This window comes from Dermochelys coriacea, chromosome 1 (genome assembly GCF_009764565.3).
Source record: "Dermochelys coriacea isolate rDerCor1 chromosome 1, rDerCor1.pri.v4, whole genome shotgun sequence".
NCBI classification, from domain to species: Eukaryota; Metazoa; Chordata; order Testudines; family Dermochelyidae; genus Dermochelys; species Dermochelys coriacea.
Genome location: NC_050068.2, coordinates 63,184,292 through 63,196,764, shown reverse-complemented (window position 1 = coordinate 63,196,764; position 12,473 = coordinate 63,184,292). Strand labels below are relative to the sequence as shown.

The window sequence follows — 12,473 nt, the reverse complement described above, 5'->3', positions numbered from 1 at the left end:
AAGCAGATTCACTCACCAAACAGGTTTGTTCTTAATTGAGGGAATGTTTCTCAAATGTTAATTGGAACCTGAACTTGAAACTGGAAACTGAACTTAGAAAACAATAAAAAAAGACAGGTGTAGTCCTGGTTAAGAAAGGTAAGCACCACACATCCAGAAAGACTTTATAAATAAATAGGTCTTGCTACAACTTGCAGGTAGTACAGAGATTACTTTCTAGCAAGACAGCCAAACTTTACCAAACTGAGGGATGGCAGAGAAAGAACTTTGTAGATAAGCTATCCTACTAATCCTGTCTATTTTAGGCAATTATAACGCGCCTGTCACCATAGTATCTAGGACAGGGGTTCCCAAACTTGGTTCGTCGCTTCCCACATCTCCCATTGGCCACAAATCTGCGAACCGTGGCCACTAGAAGCTGCGAGCAGCTGTACTTGCGGACACTCAGTAAACAAAGTGTCTCATGGCCCGCCGGGGCTTACCCAGAATAAGTTGTGAACCAAGTTTGGGAACCCCTGATCTAGAAACAGATACAGAAGAGTCTCATTAAAACTGTCTGTAAAGAACCTTGCTCTTCATCATTCCTATGTTCAGACGCTAGGGCTGTCAATTGCATGTGATTAATGCAAAGCAAATTAACCAGATTCAAAATATAGCTGCAATTAATTGCAGTTTTAATCACACTGCTAAAGAATAATAGAATACCAATTCAAATTTATTATAAATATTTTTGGATGTTTTTCTACATTTTCAAATATATGGATTTCAATTACAACACAGAATACAAATAATATAAATATGCTCATACAAGTCCACTCAGTCCTATTTCTTGTTCAGCCAATTGCTAAAATAAACAAGTTTGTTTACTTTTATGGGTGATATTGCTTATTTACAATGTCACATGAAAGTGAGAACAGATGTTCGTGTGGCACTGTTGTAACTGGCATTGCAAGGTATTTACATACCACATGTGCTAAACATTCATATGTCCCTTCATGCTTCAACCTGTAGGCACTAAAGTTTTACACTGTTATGTTTTTGAGTCATGTTAAAAAAAAAAAATCTACATTTGTAAGTTGCACTTTCATGATAAAGAGATTGCACTACAGTACTTGTACGAGATGAATTGAAAAATACTATTTCTTTATCTTTTTTACAGTGCAAATATTTGCAATAAAAAATAATATAAAGTGAGCACTGTTCACTTTGTATTCTGTGGTACAGTTGAAATCAATATATTTGAAAATGTAGAAAAGCATCCAAAAATATTTATAATAAATTTAAATTGGTATTCTATTATTGTTTACCAGTGTGATTAAAACTGTGATTAATTGCAACTTCTTTTAATCTTGTGATTAATTGCGATTTTTTAAAAAATCTTTTGACCACCCTATCAGACACTATTTTTCCATCTTCTTCTTCCCTTTTCTTTCAAATCTACCTGCTTTTTAATTAAGATGAACTGAATTTGAATTTAAGTCTTGTTTAGACTAGAATTTGGAAGTTGTTAGCTATTATTTGTTGAATCTGACAAGATTAAACATGTTGAAGGTACACTACTTTGTCTACACTGGGCTTTGTCTACACTATTAACATGTTTGCTAACCGTGTCCAAATCCTGGCCTAGACAAGATCGTAGGACACTTTAATTGGAGTAAAACATTCTCAGGGATCCCTAAGTGAAAGAGATACATTTTTGGTTAAAAGAAACCTTTTATGCTTCTCCTTTGAATAGTCAGGTTCACTGTTCCCAGTATAGGTGTTTTTCCCTCTGCTGTGTAGATTTAAACTTTAAGTAAAATTTTCAAAAGTACCCATTTTCAAAAGTGACTTAGGCAGCTAAGGCCTGTCTTAAAAGTTATGTCACTTTAACTATGCCAGCATAGCTAAAGAGGCAATACCCCCTCGTCTCAATACAGTTATGCAGGTATAGATTATTTCATTTTGGTGAAATAAAATAAGGCTACATGGGTATAAAGCACCTTATATCAGTATACCTGAATCTACACTATGGCTTTAACCAGCATAGCTATGTTGGTCAGGAGTGCAATTTTAAATCAACATAGTTATTCTATTAAAATTTTTTAATCATAAAACAGGCTGAAGTCTCTTTGAAAGTCAATGGGACTTGGGCCTGATGTACACCTAAAAGTTAGCTCAGGGCTGTGAAAAATTTCATATCCTGTGCAATACAGTCAGGTTGACCTAACTCCCACTGTAGATGCAGATAAGGGCATAGCTACACTTGCAGATGTAGAGTGCTTTGAGTTAAACCAGCCTTCATAGAGCACAGTAGGGAAAGTGCTATAATCTGTCCACACTGACAGCTCACAAGCAAACTGGCATGGCCACAGAGAGCAGTGTATTGTGGTAGCTATCCTAGCATGCAAGTGGCTGCAACGTCCTTTTCAAATGGAGCTGGGTGGGTGGAGTGTGACAGGGAGCGTGTTGTGTGTATGTGGGGGGAGAGAGCGTGGGTTGGGGGGGGTCTGAGAGCATGTCAACATGCTGTCTTGTAAGTTCAGACAGCAGCAGACCCCTCCCTCCCTCCCTGCCTCTCTCTCACCTACACATAGCATTCCACAGTAATGGTTGCTTTGTCTTAGAGCAAATAAGCATGCCGGTTGTCAGAAATGGAGCTTTCAAAGGGCATATCCGTATTCCTGCAGCAAGTTCAAAACAATGAGAAGAGTGGCCACTTGACTTAAGGGGATTTCGGGACATTTCCGGAAGCTGATCAGAGCGCAGTAATGCAACACCTCGTTCACACTGACGTTTCAGCGAAGGCGCAACAAGTGTTAATCTTCTCGCCGAGGTGGAGTACCAGGAGCGCTCTAGCCGAGGAATCAGAGTGCTCTACGTGCCTTGCCAGCGTGGACAGGTAGTGAGCTAGGGCGCCCGGGGCTGCTTTAATGCGCTCTAACTCCCAAGTGAAGCCAAGCCCGTCAATGATCTACATAACAGCACTACAGTGGCACAGTTGCAATGCGGTAAAAGTGCTGTTGCAGCGTAGTAATACCCATAGGCTCGAAGTCTGTGAGTGACTTTTGTAAATGGGACTTCAGTGCTTTTGAGAATTTTATTCCTTGTCTAGAAACTAGGGTGTGATGTTTGATCAAATTACCCAGTTCAATCCAACCACTTTAGCACATGCTTAACATGCCTTGACTACAGTTTAAGATGTTAATAGTTTAAACCTAGGTAACACAATCTAACATTATACCTTTAAATACTAGTCTAGATAAGACTTGAGAGAGCTTCTAGAGCTGTACTGTGGGGGAATATTAGTTCAACCACAATTAAGGTTAAGACTTCTTCTTGTTTAAAATCGATAATTTTTCTAAATGCTCTAAAAACCCATAGTGAAATACAAGTCAGGGACCAATAAAGTTATCATAACTAAGCAAAAATTTAGACTCATGAGATATATGAATAAGCAGTAAAATACAGTGAAAGTAGTGTCTGTATATCTCATTTTGTGATGTCTGGGGAAATGTATGAACTGTAGCCCAAGTAGCTGATTTACAAGTCTACCCATAGGAAACAAGTCTTTTTTCCCAGTTTGAAGCTTGTTTGAAACTGATTTAGGAAGGCTGAAACCTTTAGATTTATAAGATTCCCTGACACAGAATTTTAGCCTCCTAGCAATGAAGAGTTTTGGTCTAATCCATGGACTTTCTGAAAGCTTTTGTCTTTTTGAGGTAAATTCAGAGAACACCTTGCACATCCACTGTGTGCCATAACTATCCCTCCGGGTGAAGAGTGCCAGGGAAGTGGAATGAAAGTGTAACCTTTTGAACAGTGGATGACAATTTGAGGATGAAGACCAAGTCTTGATGAAGCACTATTCTATCTGAGGGCTTGTCTACACAGCCTCACAGTTTGGACTACAAGGTGTGAATCGCAGTGTGCACCAAAGTGCTGAGTTTTCACTCCCCCATGTGGAAGCTGCAGGCACAAAGTAAAAGGTTCCTAGTTCATGTTAACTTAGTCCTCTTCAAACAGAGTTATGTTAATTTGAACTAGGAACCCTTTAGTTTGCACCCCATTGTCCACATGAGGGAGCTACAGTGCACCTCTGTGGTGCATACTGCTATTCACGCCCCACAGTTCAGACTACAGGGTAACGTAGACATAAGTGGAGTGAAAGATACAATATTGAGTAAAATCCCATTGAAAAAACTCCTAGCTCTGAGATTTGTGGAGATAAGTAGTGCCCCTCTGAACTTATGGCTAAAATTGAGGTTTATTAAAGCATTCTTTACAAGGTTAAGTTTGCAGGTCACTCTAACTTGTGAGGGCCAGGGAAGAATCACTTGACATATGGACAGGACAAGCATCTGCAATTTCCAGCAAATAGGAATGCTAGATATAGCAGAAGCATGTTTGTGCAGAGTGTTCACCTTTCAGATGAGAGACCGGCCACATAGAAAGTCAAAGATGGAGAATTTGAGCTTAACTAATTTAATGGGTTTGGCTGTGAATAATGCACTAAATCCTTCCAGAATATTCTCATATTATAGACTTTTCACCCAAGCAAAAGGAGCATCTAACATAGTTGATTTGCCAATTTTGAACTACTAAAAGATCTTTAGGGGATTCACACTGTCTGCATGGGGGTGGGGGGGAGTAGCAAAATCAACTGACGGATTAATCCACGTATGCAGTGTTGTTGTAGCAATGTTGGTCCTAGGATATTAGAGACGGTAGGTGAAGAAATATCTTTTACAGGACAACTTTTGTTGGTGAGAGAGAGACAACAGTCAACCTTACACACAACTCTCCTTCAGTGTGCTAATCCAGGTTCATCCAAATAGTTTCGAATGACTATGAGGATGCAGAATCCACAGTTTCCCCAATTTGAACCTGCTAATTATTATCTTTTATTCAGCATGAGAGGTTGTCCTCAAGAAATTTCAGACTATTTTACAGCATCTTAAACCACAAGTCACATATCCAGACAGGATGAAACAGTGTCTTGAATAAAATAGCTCCAAATGAACATCACTTAAAAAAAAATTATTGGAAGTACCCCTTCCAGCATGAAATCCTACCACAAAAATAATTTAAGTAAATTTGCATAAGGAGACTACTCCAATTAAAGACAACATAACTTGTTTTATTAATGCACAGTTAATACATAGGGAAGTGGAGATCATACTCAATATCCAAGCTACAATTTTGATAAACCATGCAATAATAATATATGTAAATTAACAATTCCAGCCAACTGCAGTGTTCAAAAATCATAAATCAGGCCCTCAAAATATGAGATTTGCTTAAAAATCACGAGTCTTATTACAAATAGTAAGTTTTAGGTGCTTTTTATTTGTCTGCTGGTTTTTGAGCCTTTAGGATGTATTTATGTTATGATTTTCCAACTTTTCTCCACTACCATGAGAGCTTTTCTTTTAAAAAAAAAATAATAATAATTGAAGCTGAGATTCTCTTAGCAGCACAAGAGCTGGGGCTTAAGAAAACACCTCATCAAATATCACTGGACCTGGAGATGAAAATCACAAGACTCGGCAACACTGCAATTTTTTAACATAGACAAGAATTCACAGTATCATGAGATTTCAAGTTACCCTCAAATGGAAATAGCCCTTTGCATATATTTTAGTATCCTCTAGGAACAGCTTACTTGCTAACTCATCACAAGTTTCTGTCTAGATTAAAAGAACTACTGAGTTAATACACTAGAGCAAATAAATATCATACTTTAGTTCTGTTATTACTTTATTGACAACTCCTGAAGTTACTGTTTTACAGTTATTCTGCAATCGTTCAAATATTTTCCTCTCTCTCCAATTACTGGCCAAATTCTGATCTTTAATCTTAGATGTCTAAAAATATAAGGATAGACTGATAAATGGAAACCAAATATATTTAATAAAATTTGCTTCAGGAGGGTGCTTGTTACACAATTGCTGTCCGCGACGGAAACTAGAGTAGAGTCATCTCTTAGTACATCTGTTCCTCTGCTAGTGGTTTAACTGACAGGAAGCAAAAACAAAGATATGGAGTCTGAATGACAAGTGTTTCCTGCCTTCACAGATACATCTTTCTTTTTTACTTGTTATAAAATAATCCATTGGTCCTTAAGTGTGACAGGCAAAGATACAAGTAGCAGCATACATAGCGAGATGAATTTCTCCTAAAACTTATGACAAATATTTTTTCAAAAAAGGAGGGCAAAAAGCTATTCCCACACAGAAATCTAGTCAATTTGATAAGACATAACTAGCCCAAGTTTATTGGAACATGGTTTCATGAGAATCACAAACCATAATATTAAAACTAAAAGAAAAGGAGTACTTGTGGCACCTTAGAGACTAACAAATTTATTAGAGCATAAGCTTTCGTGAGCTACAGCTCACTTCATCGGATGCATGAAGTGAGCTGTAGCTCACGAAAGCTTATGCTCTAATAAATTTGTTAGTCTCTAAGGTGCCACAAGTACTCCTTTTCTTTTTGCGAATACAGACTAACACGGCTGCTACTCTGAAACAATATTAAAACTGTGATCATATCAACTCTTCAACTGTACCCAGTACTACACACATCAATACTACATAGATTTTAGGGTCTGGCCTTCTATAAAGCAGCTACTGGACAGCAGAGCATCCTAGTATGTCAAACACTCCGTATCACAAATAAACAGAGAGAAACAGAGGTTAACCATAAATATACAGCAGCCAATGGTGGAAGCCACATTGCTCAGAACTTTCAGAAGTAGTCCAGACATTAAAACATTAAAAATATATGATGAATGTAACAATTTTCTACTGGCATGGGATTAGATTAGATGACGAACAGGTTTTTTTTAAACACAGTAAGAACTACTATAGAGTTGACAAGCAAAGGATCAGGGGACAGACAAAGCAAATTTTCATTAAAAAAAAAGAGGCACAACTCTGTTACAGCTGTAACCAGGGTCCTCAGGTTTTAATGACTATATATTCAAAAAGCCCCTTTGATCCCCTCAGTATGTTATACCTGAAGCTCCCAGCGAGGTAAAGTCATCCACTTGCTTCCAGACTCCCCAAAATCTAGGCCATCAGAACGTTTCATTTTCTTAGTCAGCCAGCAACCTAAAAAAGTTGACCACATTGTTTTTAAGGAAAGACGAGGAATGCAGAGAAATTGTTTAAGGTGGTCCTAAGAAATGCAACTAGGGGTGGTTAAGAAATGCCATACAGGATCTTCTCAATTATCCTACTTCTGTCAGTGGCCAGCTGTCTTGATTTAATGATACAAAAGAGAGGGAAACAAAATTTAGGCTGGATATCTGGAAGGTTCACTAACAGTCTCCAGGAAAGTATTGGAAGCTACAATATTCAATGGCTTTAAATTAGACAGAGCAAAGATACTGGAAATAATAAATGGCATCTATCTTAGAGTTTTACACTGCTGCCCTCACTGTAGCATCTGAGCTCCGTCTATGTAAAATCAATAGCAACAGTAAAGTGCCTGGTGTACTTCATGGTGTCTCTGGCACTTCTACCCCAAGCAGAGTTTTCACCCCATAAAGGGAGTTTTTTGGGAGGGAAGGGAGGCAAGAGGGGTTGCTGATTGAAAGGCGGTTGGGAATAAAAAGGGTGTTCAACTTGCGAGTGTCACTTCCTCCACAGCACTGGACTCGGATCACTTGCTGGTTTAAACAAGAATAAATGGCAGATTCTCTGTAACCTGAAAAGGAGGACTTGTGGCACCTTAGAGCCTAACAAATTTATTTGAGCATAAGCTTTCGTGAGCTACAGCTCACTTCATCGGATGCATTTCTCTGTAACCTGAAGTCTTTAAATCATGATTTGAGGACTTCAGTAACTCAGACAGAGGTTGTCTATTACAGGAAAGTGTGGGTGAGGTTCTGCGGTCTGCAATGTGCAGGAGGTCAGACTAAATTATCACTCTTTTGGACTTAAAGTCTTTGGTGGAAAGGCTTTCTTCAAAAAGAAAGTTTTTGCAATGTTTCCTAAAGATGGCCAGACTCTGGATTTATCCGATCGCCTCTCAAGATTGTTCCACAGCCAGATCTCCATAACAGATAATGCTTTGTCCCCAGTTCTTACATGCTTAGTCCTGGGCTTTGTAATTTGCATTGACCCAGAGAAGCACAGCTGTCATGGTGTTTCATAGATAAAAATCCAGGGCTTTGAAAATTAGGAGCAAGGCCTTCAAATGGCATCGAAAATTGACTGGGAGCCAGTGGAAGAACGCAAGCACAGGCTCATCTCTACAGCGTCTCAGCATCTATGAGAAAAGTAGCTAGTCACTGTACACTATCAAAGAAATATGGTTCAGGGACCCACCCTTCACACTCAACTAACTCGTAACATTCAAACAAATGAAAAAAATACAAAACAACGTTTATTAAAAAAGCCATGCAGCATGATCTGAAGCTTACTAAATTTTGCTGAATTGGCAGAGAGAGGTAGAAGATGACTGAAAACGTTTTTTCCATCTCAGATTCCTACAACAATATTATACAGGCAACAACATTTTATAACTTTGCCTCTTACTTTGTAAGTTTCATTGGTCATATCTCTTGCAACATACATTGGCAGCATTTGACGTTTTCCTAGGAAAACTGGGATGGCAGAGATGTTGACATTGAGCCAGAACTGGTTTACATGGGACTTTTTAACCCTGGAAGTTCAACTCTGTTCCACTTACAGAGTGAACGTTTTATAACAGCAAAAGCTTTCAGATCATAACTACATATTTTCACAATGCATTACTAAGATTTCCTGACTGCCACATGATGCAAAAAGGAATGTTTACAAGCATAATAGTTTCTAGTAGACTTGTACATTACAAAATTAGGCAATCAAACTAGAACAAGCTAAATATTTAACCTGACACAGAAATAAAGCTGTGAATAAATGAGATTTTTTGATACAATCAAGAATTTGGCATCTTTCTAAAGATGAATATTTTACCAAAAATTAAAAATGAAATGTCATGATATTCAACTGAGACTGTTACTGATTTAAAATAAAAAAACCCATTAACTCTGATCTTTAAATTCTATTAAAACTGAAGATTTATCCCTGAAACTAATTACTGTGTCACTACACTGATGCACCATTATATTTTTAGTAGCCAGTTTGTATCACTCAACTGACCTGGTTAAAACTATTGTTGTTGTTGTTATTATTTCCTATCAGGGATCCGTTGTGCTAGTTCCTGTATAAACATAAAACAAAACAATTGTCCCTGCCCCAAGGAGTTTACACTCTAAGTATAAGACAAGAAACAACAGATGGATACAGATAGAAAGGGGAGTACAAGGAAACAATGAGACAATATTGGTCAGCATGATAGGCAGTGGCCTCTGCACACCAGCACCCTAGACGTTATCATATTTTTTGTAGGCATCAAAACAAAGGAGTATCTTGAAGGTAGATATCGAGGTAGTTTTGTGGATGTTTATGGGAACCTTCTCCCAAACGTGAGGGGCAGCATAGGAAAAAGAACAAAGGTGCTTATCTGAAAATTTAATAAGAGGGCAATGGAGACTGGCATGATTCGCCAATCAGAGGTGAGTATCAACTGCTCAATAACAAGTGAGAGATGATAGGTAGGGCAGGAATTGGACATGAAGAGCCTTGAAAGTGAAGACAAGCAGGACTGAGTGGTCTCTATGCAGCAGCTTTTTTCCACAAAACAAATCAACTTATTTGGTGTATCCAAGCCTACCAACATACCAATTTTATCAGGGCATTTTAGGAAAAATGCACCTTAGTGCCTCAGTAGGGAAACCTATACATTGCAGCACTATACTAGTGTATGAAATTCCATGTAAAACCAGAAACAAATGTGAAACTGATTTAGTCTATGTCCATTGTTCAAGCCCCATGCAGGGCAAGAAATAAACTGCATTAATCGACTTGGTATATTTTAATCTGTTTTAATAGGTAAGGATTATGATTTTTAACCCAACAATGTTCCTTTAACAAACATCCTGAACAAGGCATTTTCTAGATAACCAGGGAGGGGTTTTTGTTTGTTTGTTTGTAAAAAAAAACAACAACTAATGTTTACTTAACAAGCAGATCACAATAACTAACTATTCTGTTTGCACTAAGAGGCAGTACAGTGCAATGAGTTAATATTTTATCACAGAATTTGTGCAGACAATCGCCAGCAACCAACTTTTTAAATTCTTTTTAGTTCTTATATTTTTTATCTTAGTAACAATAAACATTCTTTAGAGTTTCTCTACCTTTCTTTTCAGTTAGAAGAAATTTTAAGAGGCTTAATCTCCCCTAAAGTCTGCTTCACTCATTTGTCTCTTCAGACTGAGCGCAAAGGTCATCAGTTCATTTGAATATCCTGCATTAACAGATGGGAATAGCTAGTATATTTTTATTGTAGCAAAAAGTAAACATTTTAAAAAGTGATAGCAACCTATATCTTGTCCTTATGTCTCCTTCCCATACTCCTCAAAAAAAGAAATTATTATTTTTGTTTCTGCACTTTTAGGACTTTGTTTGCACCTGCTTCCCCACCCAAAAAACCCATTACCTTCTCAAGTTTTCTATTACCATGTTTATTAAAACCAGTCCTTATTGGAATCAGACTATTAACGGTCCCAGTTCCATCTAGATTACATAGAAAAGTCCCATGTTGTAAAAGGGTGTAGGAAAAAAAAAATTGGGGGTGTGATTCAAAAAAAGGTTAAGAACCCGTGATCTAAACAGATGTAAGAGTGGCCATGTACAAAGCTCTAACAGTTTAATTATATAAGTTTATATCACACCTTTAGTTAAATTGGTGCAAACAGGCCTAGTCTAAATTTAAGACTTATTCCATCATAATTATGTCAGTTAAAAACCCCCAAAAACAAAAGACACACCACACCTTAGTGATATAGCTATGCAAGTATAAGGCCTGGTGTAGACGCACTTCTGCTGGCTTAAAAGTGCTTTTGCCAGTATAGTTTAGGTTTCTTGGGGAACTGGTGTAAGCTATTCCAAGAAAAGGCACTTTTACGGCAGTGCAAATTGCATCTATACTGGGAAAGTCTGCCACTCTAGCTACGTGAGCGAAATTTTGTAGTGTAGACAAGGCCTGCTTTTAGACCAGACCATAGGGAGACCTGCAGCTGGGACATTGTGAGAATTTAACAGCGGGATTCAGATAAAAAGATGTGTGGAACAGTCTAGATAGAACCTGGATCTAGTGTTATTACCCCTCCAGTCCATAAATTTCTTTTGGATAGATATTATAATCTGAGTTCTGTATATATTCTAGGCTATGTTAGACCTTAGAAGAATACACTGCAAGCAAGCTGGCAAATGTCTCAGTACAATGCATATAGGATTTAATTCACTTCTCTGTTTCTGACTCCCAAATTTTCTACAAATACTTGTTTGCAGCAACAAAAACGGAGTCTGCACATTTTCTGACTCATGAAGACTTCCATTCATATTTTATTGAAATCTAGTAAAATATATATGGAACCAGTGCAGTAATTTCACCAGCACTGTATCCTATCCATAGTGATGATTCCATGGACTGTTTTAAAAGAGTGAAATGGCTATTCCCTAATCAGACAGGGACTGTCTTTTCATTCAGTGTTTGTATAGCGCCTCACATAATGGGGCGCTGGTCCATGACTGGGGCTTCTAGGCACTACGATAATACAAACAATAACAATTTAGTTATTACCTTAATGTTTTCTCCCCCCATGGATACATGTATTTTCTAACATGACCATATTAACATAATGACGGCATAGTTTTGTGAACACTATAGGGATTCCTGGCAGTGCTAATTAAAACAAAGACTTTCCAATAGATGTAGGCCACATGTTGGATGCCTAGAGTACTGAGATACAAGCAAGCATCAGAATTCATATAAGCAATGCATTGTTAAACAAATAGTCTCTGTCATCACACAACCTTATATTACTAAATCTCTCCTTCAAACCTCAGATTCCCCTATTTTATCTGAGCCCTTACAAGTTTGGACTCTTATTGTGTCATTTGGCTGCCAGCCTCAACATTGGCAAGTGTAAGAGAAATTAATTCCAACCCATTATTGCTATAATTATATTAAATACAAGCTAATCAGAGCATAATATTAAAAGTCCACTTGGCTTGTATTTAATCCAATATATTAACACTTCATTTTAGAGGAAGACAGTTACAGTAGCATACATACATCTTCTAGAAGTAAATATTATGGGGAAATTATAACAATAAGGATTTTTCTTCCTAGGTAGAATGTTCTATGAAGGGTTTTACATTTTAAATGTGTTATTAATTAGCTGCTTCCTAAATTATGGCTATGTTAGACAAACTAAAATTTCACTTCTTGGTGTCTGGATTTTTAAAAACATAATTATTTCGATGTTGGCTTTGGCTGGTAACCAGAATAAATACACTTTTTGGATAGAAATAGTTTAGTATTAGTGAGAACTCCATAAGCATTCTCTTATATTCAAACAAATAGCACCATGG

General features: G+C 37.5%; 1 protein-coding gene across 18 annotated transcripts in view; it reads right to left on the bottom strand.

Annotated features, from left to right (window-relative positions):
- ELF1 (E74 like ETS transcription factor 1) overlaps positions 1-12,473 on the bottom strand; it is a 136,168-nt gene that overhangs the window by 70,977 nt on the left and 52,718 nt on the right. For 10 of the 18 annotated variants that reach the window (XM_043504553.1, XM_038418293.2, XM_038418286.2 and 7 more), the window contains one exon: positions 7,000-7,094. The exons of the other annotated variants lie outside the window; for them this stretch is intronic. The gene's annotated coding sequence lies outside the window, so the exon portion shown is untranslated. The remainder of the gene's footprint in view (positions 1-6,999; positions 7,095-12,473) is intronic. 18 annotated transcript variants of the gene reach the window in all.